The 24372-nt window shown below is 38.4% G+C and overlaps 1 non-coding gene across 1 annotated transcript; it reads right to left on the reverse strand.

The window, feature by feature from the left end:
* Positions 1-23379: 23379 nt before the first annotated feature.
* Positions 23380-23486, reverse strand: LOC128284715 (small nucleolar RNA R71). The gene has a single exon (XR_008275138.1). It is a non-coding gene; the product is annotated as a small nucleolar RNA R71 (small nucleolar RNA).
* Between the last annotated feature and the right edge of the window lie 886 nt (positions 23487-24372).

Here is a 24372-nt window from a genome sequence, read left to right on the forward strand (position 1 = left end):
ATCGACAGATGACTTTCTTTTTCAGGAACTTGCTAACTGCTGATTTAGTGACATTGGCATATGAAGCGGCCTCCACCCATTTGGTGAAATAATCGATGACCACAAAGATGAAACGATGCCCATTTGAAGCTTTTGGCGAAATTGGCCCAATCACATCCATGCCCCACATCGAGAAAGGCCATGGCGAGGTCATGACATGTAGAGGTGAGGGAGGTACATTAATCTTGTCTTCATAGATTTGGCACTTATGACATCTTTTGGCGTAGTTAATACAGTCTCCTTCCATAGTGGACCAATAATACCCGAACCTCATAATTTGCCTGGCCATTGTAAACCCATTAGCATGTGTCCCACAGACGCCCTCATGGACTTCCTCTAAGATTTTCTTAGCCTCTATAGCATCTACACATCTCAACAGTACTTGATCCTTCCTTCTTTTGTACAGGATCTCCCCATCTAAGACATAGTCATGGGCTAGTCTTCTCAACGTTCTTTTGTCATTCTCAGTAGCTTGATCGGGGTACTCGCGATTCTTCACATATTGCAGGATATCATGGTACCAAGGGTGATCATCAATTTCTTCTTCTTCTTCGAGGTTGTAACAATGAGCCGGGGCCTCGTAAATGCTCATTTGGATTGGTTTCATATCCTCTGGTTGGTTCACCTTAATCATAGAAGCTAAAGTTGCTAAGGCGTCAGCCATCTGATTTTCTTCTCGTGGGAGGTAGTAGAAGACAATATCATCAAACTTTTTAATTAACTCAAGGATCAACCTCCGGTAATTGATCAATTTGGGGTCTCTTGTCTCCCATTCACCTTTGAGTTGATAAATCACTAGGGCAGAATCTCCATATACCTCTAACACCTTGATTTTACATTCTATGGCCGCACGTATTCCCATGATGCATGCTTCATATTCTGCCATATTGTTCGTGCAGTCAAAATCCAATTTACTAGTGAATGGATAATGATCTCCGTTCGGGGATACCAGGACTGCCCTGATTCCGTTATCCACAGCATTTGATGCTCCGTCAAAGTTTAGCTTCCAAGGATGACCTTCTTGACGGTCTTCTTCAGTGGTTGCTATGCACATTAGATCTTCATTCGGGAAATCAAAGTTCAGAGGCTCGTAGTCCTCTAGGGCTCTGCTGGCTAGGAAATCTGCTATCGTACTCCCTTTTACGGCCTTCTGGTTCACATAGGCTATATCGAACTCAGAAAGTAGAATTTGCCATCGGGCCATTCTCCCATTCAAGGCAGTCAACTCCATCAAGTATTTCAGAGGATCCATTTTAGAGATCAGCCAAGTTGTATGGTACAACATGTATTGTCTCGATCTTGGGTTGTCCGGATCAAGGCAAACAACTTTTCAATGAACGAGTATCTCATCTCACACTCAGTAAACTTTTTACTGAGGTAATATATCGCTCTTTCTTTCCTTCCCGATCCATTGTGTTGGCCAAGCACGCATCCCATAGAATTTTCAAATACCGTCAAATACAGTATCAATGGCTTATTTGGATTAGGTGGTGTCAACACTGGGGCATTAGACAAATATTGCTTAACTTTGTTGAAAGTCTTCTGCCATTCCTCGTCCCAACTACTAGGGTTGTGTTTCTTAAGGAGACAGAATATGGGGTCACATTTCTCGGTTAGTTATGAAATAAACCGAGCGATATAATTTAGTCTTCCTAGGAATCCTCGAACTTCCTTCTGAGTACGTGGTGGAGGTAACTCTTGTATGGCTTTGACTTTATCTAGGTCAATCTCAATCCCTTTTCCACTGACCACGAATCCTAGCAGTTTTCCTGACCTGGCCCCGAAGGTACATTTTGCGGGATTGAGTTTCAACTGGAATTTTCTCAACCTCAAAAATAAGTTTCTCAAGACTTGCACATGCTCTTCTTCATCAGGATTTGGCGATCATGTAAATCGACATAGACTTCAATTTCTTTATGCATCATATCATGAAATAGGGTTACCATGGCTCTCTGATATGTTGCTCCTGCATTTTTCAATCCGAACGGCATTACTTTATAGCAAAAGGTTCCCCACATGGTCACAAATGTGGTTTTATTCATGTCTGCAGGATGCATCTTGATCTGATTGTACCCCGAGAAAACATCCATGAAGGAGAAGAGTGAGTAACCTGCCGTGTTATCCACTAAGATGTTAATATGAGGCAACGGGAAATTATCCTTCGGGCTGGCTTTGTTTAAGTCTCTGTAGTCTACACACATCCGTACCTTTCCATCTTTTTTAGAGACGGGGACGATGTTGGCTACCCATTCCGAGTACTTAACTACTTGTAAGAAACCAGCATCAAATTGCTTCTTGACCTCCTCTTTTATTTTCAACAGAACATCGGGCCGCATCCTTCGAAGCTTTTGCTGAACTCGCTTGCGTCTTCTTTGATGGGGAGCACATGTACCACAATGTCGATTTAGCCCGGCATATCCTGATATGACCATGCAAAGACATCCTTGAACTCTTGGAGTAACTCAATAAGGTCCCGCTTTGTCTCTGTGGTGATGCAAGCTCCGATCTTTACTTCTCTCCTTTCTAGTTCATCTCCCAAGTTCACGACTTCTATTGACTCTTTGTGAGGTAAAATCTGGTTCTCATTTTGTTCTACCATTCTTAACAAATCGGGGGATAAGTTACAATCTCTGTCATCTTCAAAGTCCTCGGATCCCTCTAGACACATATCGCGCTCAAAAGGAGACTCCGAATTAGTAGCAAGGTCGCTCACATCATTGATATCTGGAGACCTGTTTTAGGCATAAAGGAAGATGCAAAGAACAAAAGAATCTAAGAACAATGGTATGTATGGTATGATTATGAATGAAAGAATAAAAGAATATTTGCACTGAATAAGACAAAAAGATGCATTTCATTGAAATAACGATTTTGAACATAGGCCTATTTCACAAAAAGACACTTATTACTCCTAGGCCTAGGGTAATAAGCGTGTTTTGGGCATTACTCTATATTAGTTTTAAAGACTACAGGAATCTCTTCCGCAGTCCAATTATTCAAAACACTTTCTTGCTCATAAAGGCGAATGCCCGCCCCATTCTCTTCTCCAGTTCCTCCTTCGAACGTGGCATTAATGCTTAAGCTTTTCAACATTTCTTCAGCGGACTCTTGGCCTACCGATCTTCCTTTGGCATAAATAGTTCCTCTCGACACGAATGTTCTGGATATATGGGGAAAAGTCATTGGCTTCCATTTAACCTCTTCCCCGTTTAAACGCGCTCTTCTCCTTTCTTGTTTCTTCTCTTGCTCCTCTTTCTTTTGTCTTGCATCTGGCTTGAATCCTAAGCCAAAGCAGTCCCGTTTGTCAGTGAGCATAGGTACTTTGACCCTTCATTGTAGGCTTCTTCCAAGTCCTTTCCCTGGCAAAGCTCCCTTCCCAACCATCAGTTGTAGTCCTATTCTTGTGGTTTTGGAAAGTCTGGGTGTCGGGACTTTATTTCCTTCGACAAAAAAGGTAGCATTCACTAATTCCAACGATCGAAAAGAACATTCTATGGTTTCATCATCTGTCCTCACATATGGTGCATTGCTGGTAACAGATGCAATGATGTCTTCCTCCGCATTTATAGTCACCAATCGACCCTCGTTATAAGTTTGAGCTTGATGTAATGGCGACGCTTTGCCCTGCCGAGTGGATCTATGGTCTTCCTAATAGGCAATTGTAAGAGGGTTTGATGTCCATTACTAAGAAATCTACCTCATACGTGCTAGGACTGATTTGAAGGGGTAATTCAATCCTCCCCATTACTTTCCTTTCAGTACCGTCAAACGCCCTTACTATATTTTGGCATGTCTTCATATGGGAACTATCCACGGGCAACCTACTCAGTGTGGATAGGGGTAAGACGTTTAGTGCTGATCCATTATCGATCAATACCCCCGGTAATGTGTATCCTTTGCAACACGTGGTAATGTGCAGGGCCTTTGTGGACCCCATACCTCCTAGTGGTATTTCGTTGTCGTTAAAGAAAATAAAATTATCGGCGCTGATATTGTTGACCAGGCGGTCCAGTTTGTTGGCAGAGATGTCATGCGCGACGTATGTCTCGTTCAGCACTTTCATTAATGCGCTCCGATGCGTTTCTGAGCTCAAAAGTAAAGCTAGCACCGAAATGCGAGCCGATTTCTTATGTAGCTGTTCAACGACGCTGTACTCACTGTGTTTTAAAAATTTTAAGAATTCCCTAGCTTCATTCTCGGTTACAGACTCATTGACTGGCGATTCAAACCTGACCGTCTTTTCTTTCCTTTGCTCAACTGTTGGGACCTTTTCTTCGGCAATTTTGGTTTTTGTACCCTCGGGAACATAACGTCTCCCACTGCGTGTAAAAAAACCTACATCTTGGTTTTCTTGTGAAGCACTGGCCGGGCTCTTCTTTCCTGGGATCGTCACATTACAGCTATAATTCGATGGCACTCTCTTGCTATCTTTATAAGGGAAAGCAACGGGCTTCTAGATCACAAATTTTGGTGCAACTTGTGTCCCGTCTTCATTAGTTCTTAAGCGTGATATGATAACCAATGGGTGGTTGATTTTACAAGCATTTCTCGTCGACCCTTCCTCTAAAGCACACACGTCTGTTCCTTCTGGGTTCCTAACATACTCGAAGAATTCCAGCTCCTTATTATCTATTAACCCTTGTACTATAGCCCTAAATTCGATGCATTTCTGAATCTCATGGTCCTCTTGATTATGGAACTCGCAATAACTTTTTGCTCCTTGGTGTACATCCCCAATTACGTGTTACCAACCCTTTTCCACCATTTTCTTCCATACTTCTTTTAGTGGAGTATTCACTTCTGCAATATTCATCTTAATTTCCTTCCCTGAACTCTCGATTATGGCATTTATACCCTTATCCCCATGATTAGGTAACAGGTCTTCTGCACTAGGTGTATCATCAAATTTCATGATGCCCATGTTGATGAGTCTTTTAACTAGCTTCTTGAATATGGTGTAATTTTCTATTGAGTGCCCTGTGGCTCCTGCATGGTATTCGCATTGGGCGTTTGCGTCATACCATTTCGGGAATGGGGGTTGCATTGGCTTTAGATAGAAGGGAGACACTACATGGGCATCGAATAAGCTCTGGTACAATTCCTTGTAGGACATCGGGATAGGAGTAAACTGGACTCTTTCCGTGTTAGGCCTTGGGTTGAAGTCCCGTTTTGCAAAACCCTGATGGCTGGTAGTCACCACCTTTGGCTGGCTCATAGTGACTGGCTTATTATACATACTCGTGTTGTTTACATCATTCTCTTTCCTTCTCGGGGTTGATCTCTTAGCACTTTCCCCTGCTTCAATCTTTCCACATCTTATCGCGTTCTCTATCATTTCTCCGGACATTACTATGTCCGAGAAGCTTTAGTAGCTCCCTAGCATGTGGTTAATGAATGGAGCCTTCAGCGTATTGATAAAGAGCATGGTCGTTTCTTTCTCCAGAAGAGGTGGTTGAACTTGCGTTGCTACCTCTCTCCATCTTTGGGAGTATTACCTAAAACTCTCATTTTGTTTCTTCTCCATGTTCTGTAACATGACTCTATCAGGAGCCATGTTTGTCACGTGACTGTACTGCTTCATGAAAGCCTGTGCTAAATCCCTCCATGAACTGATCTGGTTACGACTTAGTTGGTTGTACCACCTAGAAGCGGCCCCAACCAGACTTTCCTGGAAACAGTGGATCAATAGTTGGTCATTATTGACATAGCCTGCCATTCGTCTGTAGAACATAGTGATGTGAGCTTCGAGACAGCTAGTCCCGTTGTATTTATCAAATTCTAGAGTTTTGAACTTAGGAGGGAGTACCAGGTCTGGAACCAAACTTAATTCCTTAGCGTTGATTCCACCACGATAGTCGGTGTTTTCCATTTCTTTAAATTTTTCTTCCAACCATCTACATCTTTCTTCAAGCTCTCTCGGGAGTTCTACCCTTGTCTTTTCTGCTTCTATCATTTCATCAAGATTGAAGACCACAGGGTTGGTTGGATTGTCCCCCGGATTAGAGCCCGAACCAGTCTGATAATTCATTTGTGCTGAGACACCTGCGTGAAATGGTTGAGGCCTGATTGTGACTGATGGCCTTCTTGGGTACACATCAGGTTGTGTTTGAATGTCTGCTGGGACAAACCCCGGAGGGTAGAAGGGATCTTCGTTGTCATCTCCAGCATTGATCATGGGGCTTTTCCCTTTTTCTAATCCACCAGCCAATAGACGTGTTAATTGATCCATCATACTCCTTTGGGACTCCAGCATCTGGTCCCTTACATCTTGCTGGATTTTGGTCAGCTGTTCTTGCATACGTGTTTGTAGTTGATCCTGCATCTCTTTTTGCATTTGTTCCAATCTCTCTAACCTTTGATCCATTGCTCTTGTTTTTCCTCTTGTACCGTAACGATGTTCCAGGGTAACTGTCATGATTTTTAGGGTTTTCTGTGAGTTTTAGTGCGTGCGATGCAATGCCGATGCATGAATGTAATGAATGCAAAAAAGCGTTGATTCCAATTCGATTTCATTAGAGTAACTTTTCTAGAAAACAAGTTTCTTTACATAAAATAGATTACATATAAGGCTTGGCCCTGATACTTAAGGCCTTGACCTGTCTAAGAAGCCAAGCTAGCTTTTGGCCTCGGTCCGACTCTGACTCGTATTTTAAACTCAGCACATCGGCTTGTAATGCTAATGTTTGCAAGTGGTCAGCCACTTCTCGTACTTGAATCAAAGCTTCGCCCATGATGTAGTCCCTGCTCCTGACTTGGTCTTGAGATTGATGAAGTTGCTCCTTCCATCGCTCGTTATTTACCTCGAGGAGTTCTATCTGAAGTTCACGATTTTGCAGCGCTGTTTTGAGTTCTTCTATATTATTTTTAATTCTTGATTCATTCGACTAGCTTTCAACTCGATTGCGAGTTACGTGACGATCTTGATACAATGACCTTTCTAACTCGCTACGGATCTTTAACCCTTCTTTCTCATTCGACTTTCTACCAAACTTCTTTTGAGCACCTTCTCGAGCTTGAGCATTGCGAAATTTTTCCTCCCACCGGTTGGCTTTGCTTTGTTCTTCTTTAACTTCATGTCGCCATTGTTCGGATGTTTTTCCTAACCCGCCAGTTCTCATTGATCTGCTGACTTCTTATAGTCCGTTTTCAAACCGTCTAAGTCCTCTTGACCTTGTTTTTCCCTTTTACGAGTCTATCGACTTCTAGTTTCGGGCATCGACGTCTAACCCTAATCGCATCTTTTTTTCTTCCAAATGCTCGATCCTTTTTTCTAGCTCCAGACTCTTTCTCTCGAAATCTTGCCTGATGATTTCCAGCTCAGATGGGATTACTTTCAAGTGCTCTTTTATCGACTGAGGATTCCCTTGATCTGACGTAGGGATGTTGTCGTTAATCCTCTGATTCCACCATCGGTCGTACTCAGGAGTAGTCATGGAATTGGCAGCAAACTTCTTCATTTTACGAGTCTGGTTCCAGGCATTTGATATCTCGCAAACTTTCTTTTTGTAATTATTCCCTGTGAACACGAACTCGCACTGGGCTAACCCGTATGTTGGTGGTGTAAACTATCTGGATCTGTATTGTCGCAATGCAAGCAGAGGAGCATACCCGATGTCCCCCCATACTCCTAACAAGGGAACCCAATCGAAATCTCCGCATCGGTATAATATTTCATCAGGAACCATCCACGGGGCTCTCCATTCAACATCTTCTTCTTGCAGATTTTGGAGAACCGTCATCCAATTTTCTTCTGTCACATCATCTCGCCTCGGTGTAGCCACTAACTCTTTCAGTGGAGAGTAATTTTCAGTGAAGATGCGATATGAGATCTTTTCCACTTTCCAAAAATGGCTGTGAAACCAGGATAGCAAGAGCTGTGCACATCCAATAAATCTTCCTTCACCAGCTCTTCTACAAGCATTTAATGATCTAAAAGTTTCAGCCAAGATTGGGGGTACAGGTGTGGTTCCTTTACCAGGCCTGTCAAAAAGGTCGACAGCAGCCTCGTCTATATGCCCCAAAGCCTTGGGGAAGATGACCAGTCCATAAATGCTCAAGGCGAAGACATCTACCCTTTTCTTCACGTCGGTGTGCGCTAAGATTAGATCCCTCAGATTCCTCCAAGGAATGCATTTACCATCTCCTTTTTGTTTGATCCGAGTTGTCACCCACTGTTCGCTCATCCCTGTGATGTTTATCAATTTTTTTGAAAATGCTGGGACGTTAGCAGGTCTGGTATAAATTCTGTCTACCTGAACCTTTAGGCAATGGAGCAAGGTCGTGTATTCTTCTATAGTAGGTACCAAATCTACCTTCCCGAAAGTGAAGCAACTGTAAGCAAAATTCCAATATTGGGCAAGGGCTCGAAACAGGTGCTCGTCTACCTTAACATCGAGCAGATAAGGTAAATCACCTTAATGACAATAGAATAGCTGTTTGACCTCGTCGTCCCACTGGCCCCATATTTCTTTCATCTCTTGGAGATTATTCTGAGTTACGCTGATCCGAGTAAAATTCCATAGCTCTGACACATACCCCTCGGTAAGACTGTCAACTTTCTCTTGTTGTGTTGTCTCAGCCTATATCCGGACAGTCGCGTTGTCTTCTACTTTATCAAAAAACCCCTTTTCCATGATAAGCTATCTATTTAGGAACCGAATACGAATCAACACCTTTTATGATGAAAATGCCATGCAAATATAATCAAAGTAAAACAAAGCAAGTCAGTAGTTTATACACAGTTCAAAGCAAACAAAGAATAATAAATATAGCACTTGCTCAGGTAACCACTAGGGTTTCGGAGTGGCTCTACCTAGGGTGGGTTCTTAAGGCTCGCTACATGCGGTTTGGTTCTAGAGTAAGGGTACCTCAACCAGCGGATTCCTCGATCTTCACCCATTATAGGCTCATACAGACCGAGTTCAGTTCAGGGGGATACATTTCCCTATGGCTGCACGGAGATGAAAATCTCACAAAGACATAGGTACGGATGTATCCTGAAAGTGATTCGCTATCCTGCACGGAGGTGAAAACCTCACGAAGGAATAGTTTCTCACTCCCACCTAAAGGGTGTGACCACAATGGTCATGCAATGCAATGTGAGAGGATATATGCATAAAAAATTGAAGCAATTAAGGAAAATAGGATAAAAAATGAATACCGAAAGAAAAACGAGTGAGATGCAATAAAGGGATCGTATATCAAAACCAATTTTTTAATTTTCGACAAAAAGACAAAAGCTAATCAACTTGTCGTTTGACTCTCTTATTTGGTATCCCCAGCAGAGTCGCCAAGCTGTCGTAACCATTTTTTTGTAAAACGGTAGTCGACTTGGATTTTGAAAATGAAAACGAAAAACTGGAGTCGCCACCAATCCTTTTTTGATGAGGTGTGATCGGATCACCCTTGATTAATCATTTTAATAAAATTTAAGATTTACTAAAACGATAATTTTGGTCTCGAAAATCAAAAATGAGTTCGAGTCGATTCACATACGAGGAAGGATTAGCACCCTCGATCGCCCAAAATTGGTACCTAGTTGATTAATTAGTGTCTTAGTGTCGAAGATTGAAAACTTGGAAGACTCTTGAAATACGATCTCTCTTTGTAAAGAACATGCTTAAATATTAAAGACCTTCTCGTCTCAAAATATGAAATGTCATATCCAATGAGTTAGGACACAACATCTTGAATTTTCGAGAGCGAGCTTGCCTTTTATAAAATCTATGTATTTTATTAAAAGGGTATTCGATTATTTAGAGTAAGCGAGAGAATCGAAACCCAGATAAGTTAGGGCACGTTTTCTCGAATTCTCGGACTCAGAACATCGCCTTTATTCCAAAACAAATTCTTATTTCGAGATGACAAAATGTCATACCCGGTAAGTTAGGGCACAACACTTCGCATCTTCGAGAATAAACATTTTTTCAAAACTCGTATAGTGATTTAAAAAGAATATATTCCGTTATTTAGGTTAAATGAGAAAAGTCGAAACCCAGTAAGTTAGGGCACGATTCTCGAATTTCCAAATACAGAATATTATTTTTGTGAAAGGATTATTTTTGTTGGGTGAAGGATGATATAACGCAAATTCGTGAAAAAAGAAATAAATCATGATCTTAACAAGCATTATAATAAATGAGTAATATGAATGACAAAAAATGAAAGAAATAAACGAGCTATGTAATTGAAGAAGAGAATAATAGGTAAAAATAATAAGATGATAAAAGTAAATAAGAATAAGAAGAATAAGTAAAAGGAAACTTAATAATAAATCGATAAATAAATAAGTAATATATAAAATAGAAAAACAATAACAATGTTGACAAAAGGTAAAAAGTGTATTAATAAATATAATAAAAATAATATGCTAATAATATAATAGCGATGATAATAATAGTAGTAAAAATAAAGGCAACATAATAAAATAAAATAATAATAGTAATAAAATAAAGAAATAATAGTAATACTAGTAGTAGCCGTAATAAAGTAATAGTAATAAAAATGGTACTAATGCAAATAATGATATATATGTATAAAAATAATGGTAGTAAAAAGGTAATAATACAATGATAATAGTAATTACAAAGATGATGATAATAACGATAATGTGGTATTACTATGTATAAATATATGTTGAAAATAAATATATGATAACATTGGATGCATATACATAACATGTACATGAAATGGGATAAATACATATAACTAATAATACTAACGATGTATATACATAGTATACAAAACAAAATATACACATAATATATTAAAATATATACATAATATCGTAAAATATATGTAATGTCTAAAAGAGTAAATATACATAATAATACTAATACATATATACGTAGTATGGAGTATAATGTATATACATTAAATGCATACATGTATGACACATAAACACATTAACAAAATAATATTAAGCTATCAATAACACTTTATAACATATATATATATATATATATATATATATATAAAAATGATAATAATGAACTATTAATAAAAATACAACAATAATAAAATATGTTAAATAATATTAGAATTGAATTAGAATAATGAGGAAAAGTAAAAAAAAGGATGAAATTGAATTAACGGTGGAATTTTGAGTAATTTCAAATAAATGAAGGAAAAAGGGATTAATTTGAACACGAGCGACGGGAGGGATCAAAGGAGTAAATATCGATCTACTAAAAGCAGCGCGATTAATAAGGTACTAAATTGAAAATGAAGTGAATTTTAGGGCCAAATTAAAATTAAACAAGGCTCAATTGTGAAGCCTTGGAAAGCGGAAGGATCGAGGCGCAAATAACCCTCATCCAAAACACGCGGATCTGGGCATAGGCGGGTCGGGTCTTGGTCATTGCACAAGCAGCGTCGTTCTGCGTTTTAGACCGAGCACCAAAAGCAGTGCTGTTTGGTAGGCTATAAAAGCCTGAAAATTTCTAAAAATTTCATTTTAGCTGCTGAGGGGAGAAAAAAAAGGAGAGAGAGGGGAGAGGGGAGATTTCTGGCCAGGGGGGATCACCAGTCGGTCGTCGGAGCGTCGTGCGCCACCGTCACCGGCCACCGTGCACGGTGGCTGGAGTTTCGAAAAGGTAAAATTTTCTCCCCTTTTTTTGTGTTTTAAAATATATTTATAATATGTAGGTGTATATAGGTAAATAGACTAAAAAAAGGAAAGGAATTAACGATGATAATCACCTTCGGCTATTGGATTTTGACTCTCTGTTTGGACTATTTTTTTTGCTTTCGATGTTGTTGGGATCTGTTTTTTTTTGCTAGTAGTCTTACAATCTAATATTGCTTTTTCATTTCAAAGAAAATCCCCCTTTTACATGGTTCTCTGATTTGGCTTTAAATAGCCACTACATTTCTTTTTTTAATATTTGTCTCTTCTCTTTTTTAAATGTTGCAGGCGCAAGTGGGGCGGTGGTACAGTGGTGGTGCTTGCAAACGTCGGTGGTGGATAGGGTGGGGAGCATGTGCTGAGGGCTAGGGTTTCCTTAGCTTCTTCTTTGTGTGTGTTGAGCTACTGTTGGGCTTAGTGGGTTTTGGGTATTTGTTTAGGTATTGGGCTTTGTGGGTTAGAAGATGGGTTTTAGGCTAGGGATTTAGTGGTTTTGGGTCTGGGTGAAATGGGTTAGAGGTTTTGGGCCCAAAATTGGGCTTGTACAGATACAATCGCGATATGATCAGTTGAACTTGATTGAGGAAAAGAGGCTAAAGGCCATTTGTCATGGTCAGATGTATCAGAAGCGAATGATGCGAGCTTACGACAAGAAAGTAAGACCAAGAGAATTCCACGAGGGGGATCTTGTGCTGAAAAATATCCTCCCTATTTAGAAGGACTTTAGAGGAAAATGGATGCCAAATTGGGAAGGGCCGTATGTCGTGAAGAAGGCCTTCTCTGGGGGTGCATTGATCTTAACAAAAATGGATGGGAAGAGTTTGCCCAATCCAGTGAATTCAGACTCAGTCAAAAAGTACTTTGTCTAAAGGAGAGAAGAATTTAGGGTGAAAACCCGCATAGGGTGCATTGAGTTTTCAAAAAAAAAAATAGAGAGGCCAAGGTGAAAACCCGCAAAGGGCACCTTGTGACCAAAGGGGTTTTGAGTTGAAAACCCAAAAGGGCAGCTCAAATTTTTAAGAGCACACGGTAATCTTGCTATATCTGATTCAATGAATAGTGAAGCGCGTTGCATATCGGGGCATCAACAAAGTACTTTGGATCTTTTAAACACATGTTGAATTCAAGAAAGTCTTCATGGAGCTGGCATTTAAACGCTTAAGCGGCGATATCTAGGGCATCTAACTTTTGTCCTGTTTGCTATCTTTAGATTCTTTTTCTTCTCAAAGATAGGCTTTCAGATTAATTTCCTTTGTATTTTTGACAAATTTATTCAAATCTAATTATTCTCAAGATTAAATTCATCTTCCATTATTCTTAAAGTATGTTGCATTAAAATAATGATAGATAAACTAAATAATTTTCACAAATGAAGTTTTGCTCATTACTCTGGAAATTTCTAGATAATATAAGAAACTAAAATAGAATAATTGTTCGAAGAATTCACGTAAGTGAGGTTTTAAAGAACTCGAGGAAATTCTTTCTTTAGTCTGAAATGATGATTGGACAAATCAAACGATTCGATCCTAAGAGAGGATCATCTTACAGACATTTTTGGTGGGTCATAGCATTTGAAGAATGTTACAAACCTACAGGCTGAGTAGGAATGATACTTCGAGAGAAATAAGGATAAACTTCGACGAAAGAATGAGTGGTGACGTCTGAAATAGGGGTCATATTCATAAACATTTTGCATTATAACAGGTTTAATTAGGAGCATTTGACTCACTTCGATCATAGGATCCTAATCATTAGGCATGAACTCATACACATTATACAGGTTATGTCCTTCAAGAGACAATGAAGATTGATGCGCCTTAACCCCCTAAGCAGTAGGGTAACAGGCTAAAGCATAACAGATTTGACCTTCAGGTGTTTACGCTGAAGCGGATCCAAGATGATTTAACATCTCTGTATTGTCAGAGAACAAATCGAAGAAACAAATTTGGCATATCCATATTCGACGGAGAGCAGATCGAAGACATAGCAGATCGAAGCTTCGGATGTTTTCACATCGAAGTAGATCCAAGATGATTTGGCATCCTTGCGTTGACAAGGAGCAGATCGAAGACATAGTAGATCTGGCTTTCACGTGTTTATGCTGAAGCAGATCTAAGATGATTTAACATCTCTGTATTGTCAGAGAACAAATCGAAGAAACAGATTTGGCATCTCTATATTTGACGGAGAGCAGATCGAAGACATATCAGATTTAACCTTCGAATGTCTTCACATCGAAGTAGATCCAAAAGGATTTGGCATCCTTGTGTTGACAAGGAGCAGATTGAAGACATAGCAGATTTGGCTTTCACGTGTTTACGCTTAAGCAGATCTAAGATGATTTGGCATCTCTATACTGTTAGAGAACAAATTGAAGAAATAGATTTGGCATCTCCATATTCGACGGAGAGAAGATCGAAGACATAGCAGATTTGACCTTCATTGAAGCAGATCCAAGATGATTTGGCATCTCTGTATTAGACGGGGAGCATATCAAAGACACAGCAGATCTGATCTTCATTGAAGCAGATCCGAGATGATTTGGCATCTCTGTATTAGACGGGGAGCAGATCGAAGACATAACAGATTGGACCTTCATTAAAGCAGATCCAAGATGATTTGGCATCTCTGTATTAGACGGGGAGCAGATCGAAGACATAGCAGATCTGACCTTTATGTGTTTACATCGAAGCAGATCCAAGATGATAGATTTGGCATCTCTGTATTAGACGGGGAGCAAATCAGAGATAACAGTTTTGGCATCTCTGTATTAAACGGGGAGCAGATTGAAGAAGCAGATTTGGCGTCTCTATATTAGACGGGGAGCAGATCGAAGATAACAGATTTGGCGTCTCTGTATTAGATGGTGAGCAGATCAAAGATAGCATATATCGCCTTACTGAGTTGCAGTGAAGCAGATTGAAGCCGTCAAGAGGCCATTTAAAGAAGATCAAGGATCAAGAACTCAAGACTCGGCAAGCTCGGGCGAAATTGGTCCTTTTATAGTCTTTGCTCTATTCCTGTTACACAGCAATGAGCAAAGAGAGGCATTATGAACACTCAATTTTGCGGGCCGATAATAAGTCCAAAAAAAAATAAACCCCCAAAAAAACGAAGTCAAGTTCGATCGAATTAAAAATATAATTTGGCCCGATCGAATGGCCCATTACTTGAAAAGATTTAAGGTCCATCTACAAGCTTGACTCATATGGAAATATAATCTTCAATGATATGCAGTCTTAGATATGATATGCAATCTTAGATATGATACAATCTTAGATATGATTGCAATATTAGTTATGATATGCAATCTTAGAAGATATGATTTTGTAATCTTAGAGATTTAATTTGTAGATACCTTTTAATCTTAACCATTGATGTAATTGATCTGTACCATTGGATTTGAGGAGGTTCAACTATAAATAGAGGCCTCTCCTTCATTGTAAGCAATTGGAGTTTTGGGAAACAATAAAAATTTTGAGAGCTTTCACTCAAATTTCTCTCCTCTTACGTTCTTATTTTCTACGGTTTGTTCTTATTTTATTCTTTGTTCATCTTCATTTTTAACCCTTTTATTTTGATTTAATCCATGTTTTTAGGATTTTTTATATATTTTAATTTTTTAATAATTTTAGTATCATATCAAACTCCTTCATTTTTAATAATTTTTTAGTATTACTCTTAGTAAATTATTTTTAAATTTTACTCAAATCATTATTTTAAAAAATATATTTCATTTAATTGTCATATTTTATCCAAAAGTTTTTCTAAAATGAAGCAATGTTTTTCGTATTTAGGAATTAGGAAATAGTGCCCTAATATCTTTGGGTTGCGATTTCCGTTTGTCTAAATGCCTAAAGTATCCTTCTAAATAGATTTCAGTAAATCACGAGATGATTTCGATTACGAGTTTAAGAATATCGTGTCCTATCATCTTTGGATGTGATGTTTGTATTCTTTCGAGCTAAGGAATCTCAATTTTCAACTTAAATAATTCCGGTTTTAAAAAGGGATCCTATTTTCAAATCCTTTCAAATTTTTGACATTAAGACAGAAAACTATTCAATTTGGAACCAATTTTGGGCGTTGAGGTGCTAATCCTTCCTCGTGCGTAACCGACTCCGAACCTATTTTCTTAATTTTCGTAGACCAAAACGTTTTATAAGGTGATCCAATCACACCTAAAAAGGTTGGTGGCGACTCCCGTTTTCATTTTTCAAAAGTCGATCCCCATTTTTCAAACATCCCTTTAAAAAATGGTTTCGCAAAAAGTTTTTAAAATGACAAAATGTATAATAAAATATATTATATATACATAAGGTTTAAAAATATATATAAGTAGATTTAAAAGAGATTATGTATATAAAGTAACATAGAATTAATGATATATATGTAGAATAAAAACTAAGTTTATCATGAACTACATATGAATAATAATATATAAGAATATTTAAATAAAGTGTTATACAAATTTTTAAAATAATATGATAAAAAACTTTAAAATAAAGATTTTATATATATAAAAAAGGAGTAAAGTCATTATGAAAACTCAAAAAGTATACATTCACATATAAAAATAAGTATTAAGTGAATTAAAAGCAGAAATGAATTATACAAATCAAAAGGACTCAAATAAAATAAAATTAAAATGAAAGGGATAAATGGACCAACGCGCACACAAGGACATAAACTGGAAATATACTAGCTCCTAAAGTGCCACGTTAAAGTGTGGACCAAAATGAAAATATGCGCAAATTATAGAACTAAATTAAAAAATGAAATAAAAAAATTGCATGTAATCGAATGACCGTGTGAAAGGGGAGGACTTAGCGCGCAATTAACCCTCTAAAGCCAAATACGCAAATCTCATCCGAACACGGGCCGGGTGATAAACCGTAATTTATACATATTTTTACCCCATGCTTAACGCATTTTATGGATGATTTTCCATTAGAATTGGTGAATTTGATGCTCCAAATGCTTTAATTTCATGTTTTACACTTAGGACAGCATAAGAGAGCGAAAGGAACGAGAAACGGGCCAAAAACGGAGAAAATGGGCCAAAGTACGAAATCAACATGGCCTGGACCTCCTCACACGGGCAGACCACACGGCCATGTCAATTTGGCAGGCTCGAGCACGGCCTGAAGTAATTGCACACAGGTGTGTTACAGGGGCGTGTCCCTGCCGAGCCCAAGTTGAGTCCAATTCGGAAAAGGCTAATTTTGAAGGCTTTTAGGCATTCCAAAGCCTAGAAATACACCCTAGAGGAGGAAGAAAAGGACACACGGAGTAGGGGGTAAGGAATTACTCCAAGAAAGCCGATTAATTCATCTCAGAAGCTGGATTCATCATCAAGATTGAAGATCTCTCCTCAAATTCCCTTCAGGAGTTTTGGGTTTTCTTTATGTTTTGTATTCTTTATTCTTCTGTGATGTTTTCTTATTTAGTTATGAACTAAATTCCCCAAATACCTAAGCGGAATGAAACCTAAGACGACTCTTGTTATTATTTTCTGAATCGTATGATAAATATTTAACTTGTTCTTAATTCTTGTTTTGATATCTCAGGATACTAATTCAAGACACACTCTTAGTCAGAGGAGGAATAGACCCTGTCTAAGAGTACATCTGCCATAATTAAGCAGAGTTGTTTGCATGCCTAGAAATAGGGTGACAAGATTTTGCCGAATTAGGGTGAAACCTAATAAGGGGATCCATAGATCGAGTTAATGCAACCCTAGAGTGTTAATTAGAGAAAAGTCTCGGTTATTCAATCTAGGGATTAGACGTTATTAGTATTGAATAGGGATAATAATATAACTTAGGGATCTCTACGGAACAAGTTGAATGAATAATTCGTCCGATTCGGAGCCAGAATAACAAGTCTAGGTGGATTTTTCCTTAGGTATTGTCTTCGTTCAATCGATTTTCCCAAAAGCAATTACGCAATTCTATTCTCTGTGAGTTCTTAGTTTAGATAATTAGTTAATTAAAATAAAACCTCTTTATTCTTAGGCTAGATAATAAAAAGACAGTCATTACTAGTACTTTTAGTTCTTTTGAGTTCGACAATCCGGTCTTGTTAAAACTATACTACTGTTCGATAGGTACACTTGCCTACATCGCGATAATAGTTAGTTCAAGAATGAGTAATTATAAATATTTAAAACCTATCACGAAATCACGCGATCAAGTTTTTGGCGTCGTTGCTAGGGAACTAAGATATTAGGAACACTCAATTTTTATTACTTTAGCCATTTATTTTTCTTGCAATTTAATTTAATTTTTATTATTACTTATTAATTTACTTTCCCTTTCTCTTGGTAGGTTTTTATAGTTTATGACTAGAAGAAACCCGTCAGGACCACTACGTTTTGACGAAGAAATCGATCGCACAGTTTGCAGAAACTAAAGAGAAATAAGGCGAAGCTTAAGATACATAGAGAACGAGCAAGAAGATGATACTCAACCCCCAACCGAAGAGATGGCTGAAAACCAAGACAATCAGCTACCTCCTGCAATTGCGGTTAATCAAAATCCTGCTCCACACACTATGTATGGTTATGCTAAACCTTCTTTAACAGGAGCTGAATGAAGTATAGTTAGACCTGCTGTAGCTGCAAATACTTTTGAATTAAAACCTAACACTATTCAAATGATACAGCAATTTGTTTAGTTTGATGGTTTGCAGAATGAGGATCCCAACGCTCATTTAGCCAACTTCTTAGAACTATGCGATACATTTAAAATTAATGGCGTTTCTGATGATGCCATACGTCTTCGGTTGTTTCCCTTTTAATTGAGGAACAAAGCTTAACAGTGGTTGAACTTGTTACCATGAGGGTCAATTACTACTTGGGAACAAATGACCGAAATTTTTTTACTAAAATATTTTCCGCCGGCTAAAATGGCTAAATTATGTAATGATATCTCTTCTTTTGTGCAGATGGATTTAAAAACACTCTACGATACATGGGAGACATACAAGGACCTTTTGAGAAGGTGCCCTTACCATGGGTTATCGCTTTGGTTACAGGTTCAAACGTTCCATAATGGCCTGAATCCTTCAACTCAACAAATGGTTGACGCCGCTGTTGGCGAAACCATCAATAATAAAACACCTGAAGATGCCTATGAGTTTATAGAGGAGATGTCACTGAATAACTATCAGTGGCAAGTCATGAGGACTAAGCCAACTAAAACAACAAGCATTTATAATGTCAATTAGGTCACCATGCTCTCTAATCACCCAGTAATATAGTGCGAAGCAAGTGGCGGTGGAACAAGCCATTCGAAATACCAACCTTATGGCCACAACATGGATAACTAGAAATTAAATTACATGGGTAATAATCCTCGACCTCAAAACAATTCATATAGTAACACTTACAATGCAGGTTGGAGGAACCACCCCAATTTCTCGTGGGGCGATCAAGGAAATCAAAGACCACAATCACCTCCAGGCTACCAACAACAACCACCCTACCTACAGGAAAAGAAGCTGAACCTTGAAGAGATGCTCTCAAAGTTTATATCGGTGTTAGAAACCTGTTTTCAGAACACCGAGACAACACTTAAAAATCAACAAGCGTTGATCCAAGGGCTTGAAACTCAGATAGGCCAAGTTTCCAAACTAATTTCTGAACAACAACAAGGTAGCTTGCCAAGTAATACTAAATCCAACCCAAGGGAATAGTTCAACGCAATTAATATTCAAGATGAAGAAGGAGTTGTTGAGCCTGAGCCAGAACTGAGGCAAGAAACTGTGGTAAGCAAAGGTCAAGGTGAGGTAGGTCATAATAAAAATAAAACGGTGAATGTTGAATATAAACCTCGTGTGTCATACCCCAACGCGACAAGGAAAGACCACTCAGATGAACAATTTGGTAAATTCTTTAAACTCTTAAAAAAATTACATATTAACTTACCGTTTATTGAAGCCCTATCGCAAATGCCAAACGCAATGAAATTTTTAAAGGAGCTTTTAACAAATAAGCGGAAGTTGGACGAGGCATCGCACATGGAGCTAAACGCAGTTTGCTCAGCTATTCTCTAAAATAAACTACCCAACAAACTAAAAGATCCAGGGAGTTTTACAATTCCTTGCTTAATTGGTAGTTTAGATGTTAATAATGTATTAGCTGATTTAGGGGCTAGTATTAACGTCATGCCCTACAAAATGTTTAAGCAATTAGGTCTCGGGAAACCCAAACAAACTAGGATGAGCATTCAATTAGCAGATAAAACTATAAGGTTCCCTAAGGGTATTATTGAAGATGTACTAGTTAAAATCGATAAATTTATATTTCCCGTTAACTTTATTGTTCTAGATATAGAGGAGAATAGCAACAATCCTTTAATTTTGGGAAGGCCCTTTTTAGCAGCTGCTAAAACAATTATTGATGTTGGCACAGGTGAACTCACACTCTGTGTGGGAGACAAAACAATCACTCTTCAAGCTCGCAATTCTGGCAACACATCAAAAATTGAAGGTGATCGTTTAACCCATTCCTTTAAAATTGACACTATGGTACAACCTACTTTGCAGGAATTGAGTCTGAAGGTAGCACATGAGTCATTCACAAGCAATAGTAGAGGACCTATTCATGAAGATCGAAGGCTACAAATTGAGGAGCTAGATGAATGGCGGACGCATAAATCGAGAACACCTGACAAACCAAAGCTACGACAGAACAAGCTCAACCCCTTTCCAAATCAACTTAAGGTTGGAGATAGAGTTTTATTAGATGCCATAAATCCTTGCATTGTCACTACCACATCGAATGAAGAAATCCCTCTTATGGTACTCAGCATTTTCCCATTCGGTACGGTTGAGGTGAGTCATCCCGGTACTTTTAAGGTAAACAACACCCGTTTAAAACATTATTTTGATGAGATTAATGACAGGAATGAGGGGTATAAAATCCTCAAACCACCGTGATTATTCAATGGAGAGGTAAGTCAAGCTTAGACTATAAATAAGTGCTTCTCGAGAGGCAACCCAAGCACTCAATGGAGAGGTAAGTCAAGCTTAGACTATAAATAAGCGCTTCTCGAGAGGCAACCCAAGCACTAACTGTATTAAATTCTTTAAATTTTAGTCTTCAACATCTAACTTACTAACAGAACACTTGAATACAGGTTTTTCATAGGGACACGGCCACGAGCACGGGCGTGCTTAGGGCCGTGTGAAAATAGGGAAAAGATTTCCCCAAACACGGGCTATGATAAAACTCTACGGCCGTGCGACATGGCCGTGGTCGAGCCTACCAAAACAACGCGGGCGTGTAACACGCCCGTGTGGAAGAATCGTGAGCGAACCTGTTAAAACAGCACGGGCGTGTGACATGCCTGTGTCTAACACCCGTGGTCGAACCTGTTAGATTGACACGGGCATAGAGATTGCACACATGGGCGTGGGAGAAGCGAACAATGCCAGACACGGCCGTGTGACATGGCCGTGTGCACCCACACGCCCAAGGAACACGAGCGTGTACTAAATGTTAGATGCACTCAAATTCGAAATTTACGAATCACACGGGCTGAAATTGGGGAACACGGGCGTGTGCCCTGGCCGTGTGGCCCAAAATCTGTAAATACCTTACACTATTCACTTTCTTCCCTATTCAAAAACCCTAACCCTAGCCGCTGCAACTCCATACGACCTCCCTGCCACACCCGTGCCCCGCTTCCCACTCCATTTTTGATGCTCAATCTCTCTCATTTAGCGTTTGTTTACTCCTTTCACTTCTATTTTACTTATTACTATTGCTTATTATCAGCATAATCTTCATTTCTTTTAAACTATTTTTCATTTTGCTTATTATTCTATCATTTAGTTTGCATTTAGTAATCATACATTTCGTGTTAAATGAGTTATTAGGGAAACCTCATACCCATGACTTTACTATGCTTATTCTCATGATATTTCTATGCCAATGTTTATCATTTAATTTGCATTCTTAGATTATTTATCATACATCTCATGTTAAAACAAGTTGTTAGGAAAACCTCACTCTTTTGCCATACACATGCCATTACTATGCCCATTCTCATGTCATTACAATGATAATGTCACGAAATTATTATATTAATTATGTTTGGTTGTGGCTAAAATTCCGTTTTTTATTTGAAAATTGTCTTCTTTTTACTTTGACCACTCATTAAGATGACTTGATGATTTCAATCACAGGTACCATGTCGTCTTCACGAGGAAAGAAAACCGTCATACCTGTCTCGAAGAAGAGGAAGGGAGCGTCATCTTCCGTGGGTCCAACTACGAAAATTCGTCACCCTCTCCTGTAGTTCCCTCGAGGGCCCCAAGAAGATCTTTTTCAAATATTTTGGGCCCGACCTTTAATTGTGGGCTACTGCATCGACTGGGCTGCCATAGAACAAGTTCAGTTGGCTGATGCGATTCGGGCCTTCCTAACCACCGACCCTTGGGAGCTGTTCTTTGGGATCATCGAACCAACATACCACGAGATAGGACAATATAAATCTGCTGGATTAGAGTCAACTCTAATAAGGGAATCCATAGATCGAGTTAATGTGATAATAAGGGTTTTAATTAGAAAGAGATTTCGATTAATCAACCTAGAGTTAGTTATTTTTAGTCTCGAGAGAGATATTAACATAAATCAGGGATTTATACGGATTAAGTCAAGTGAATAAATTGTCTAATTCAGAAATAATAAGTGAAGTCTAGGTGGATTCTTCCTTGGGTATTGTCTTCCCCATCAGTTTTCTAAATAGTATTTTTCAACTTTTATCTCTATCGTAATTTTAGTTAATTAGATAATTAGCCTTAGTTAAAACATTCCTTTAATTGTTAGGCTAGATAATAAAAAGATAGTAATTACTAGTACTTTTAGTCCTTATGGATACGATATTTTTGGTCTCATCATAACTATACTACTGTTCAATAGGCGCGCTTCCCTTAGTCGAATTTTAGTTAGTTTAGCGATCATCAAGTTTTTGGCATCGTTGCCGGGGACTAAGATATTAGGAATGCTTGATTTTATTACTTTAGCCATTTTTAATTTTATTGCAATTTACTTTTTGTTTTTATTTTAATTTTTATTTTCTAAATTTTTCTTTTTAATTGCTTCTGGCAGATGTCTCTAGTTTATGACTAGGAGGAACCTGTCAGGACCTTTGCTTTTTGATAGTGAGATTAAGAGCACAACTCGCAAAAACCGAAGAGAAATAAGGCGAAGTCTACAATACATAGAGGAAGAAGGAGAGGACGATATCCATACTATAACCGAGGAGATGGTTGAAAATCAAAATAATCCGTTGCCTCCTGTGGTTGCTGCAAATCCAGTGAATCAGAATCTTGCTCCTCGTACTATGTATGAATATGCTAAGCCTAATTTAGCAAGGGCTAAATTGAGTATTACTAGACCTACAATTGCTGCAAATAATTTTGAACTGAAACCTAACACTATACAAGTGATTCAACAGTTTGGTCAGTTTGATAGTTTGTAGGATGAAGACCCAAAAACTCATTTGGCCAATTTCTTAGAGTTCTGCGATATTTTCAAAATAAATGGTCTTTCTGATAATGCCATTCACCTTCGGTTATTTCCCTTTTCATTAAGGAATAAGGCTAAACAATGGTTGAACTCATTACCACGAGGGTCAATCACTACTTGGGAACAAATGACCGAAAAATTTTTACTCAAATACTTTTCGCCGGCCAAAATGAAAAAGTTAAGGAATGATATCTCTTCTTTTGTACAGATGGACTTAGAAACACTTTATGATGCATGGGAGAGATACAAGGATCTATTGAGAAGGTGCTCTCACCATAGGTTACCTCTTTGGCTACAGGTTCAAACTTTCCACAACTATTTGAATCCCTCAACTAGACAAATGATCGATGCAGTTGCTGGTGGAACTATCAATAATAAGACACCTGAAGAGGCTTATAAGTTCATAAAAGAGATTCCACTGAATAATTACCAGTGGCAAATCATGAGGACAAAGCCGACAAAAGCAGCCGACATTTTTAACGTTGATCCGGTTGCTATGCCAGGTAGAACTTTTTAATAGAAAAATTGATGGTTTACTTGGTTCTACGCAGGTTCATCCAGTAATGCAGTGCGATGTAAGTGGAGGTGGAACGGGTAATTCAGAATATCCACCCTACGACCCTAACATGAAGAACGAGCAAATGAATTATATGGGTAATAATCCTTAACTTCAAAATAATCCTTACAGTAACACTTACACACGGCCTGAACATCATCACACGGGCGTGCCACATGGCCGTGTCCTTGTCGAGCCCAAGTCTAATTCTACTCGAAAAAGGCTAATTTTGAGGGTTTTAAAGCATTGTAAAGTCTATATAAACACCCTAGAAGAGGATTAAAAGGGGACACACAGAGTAGAAGGCAGAAAATACTTAAGGATAGCCATCAGAATCAGCTCAAAAGTAGGATCTACTTCAAGATTGAAGATCTCCATTCAATTTCCTTAGAAGTTTTTTGGTTTTTTTATGTTTTTTTGTTTTCCCAATTTTGAGATGTTTTCCACTATTATGAACTAAACTCCTTAAATACCTAAGGGAGATGAAACCTAAGATGAATCTTATTATTATTTGAATTAAATGATAAATACTTGTTCTTATTCTTAATTGTGAGTTCTAATTCTTGCTTTAATATTCCAGGATATTAATTCAGATTTTTGATGTGCTTATTC

Source organism: Gossypium arboreum, chromosome 11 (assembly GCF_025698485.1).
Source record: "Gossypium arboreum isolate Shixiya-1 chromosome 11, ASM2569848v2, whole genome shotgun sequence".
In the NCBI taxonomy this organism is placed as follows: Eukaryota; Viridiplantae; Streptophyta; class Magnoliopsida; order Malvales; family Malvaceae; genus Gossypium; species Gossypium arboreum.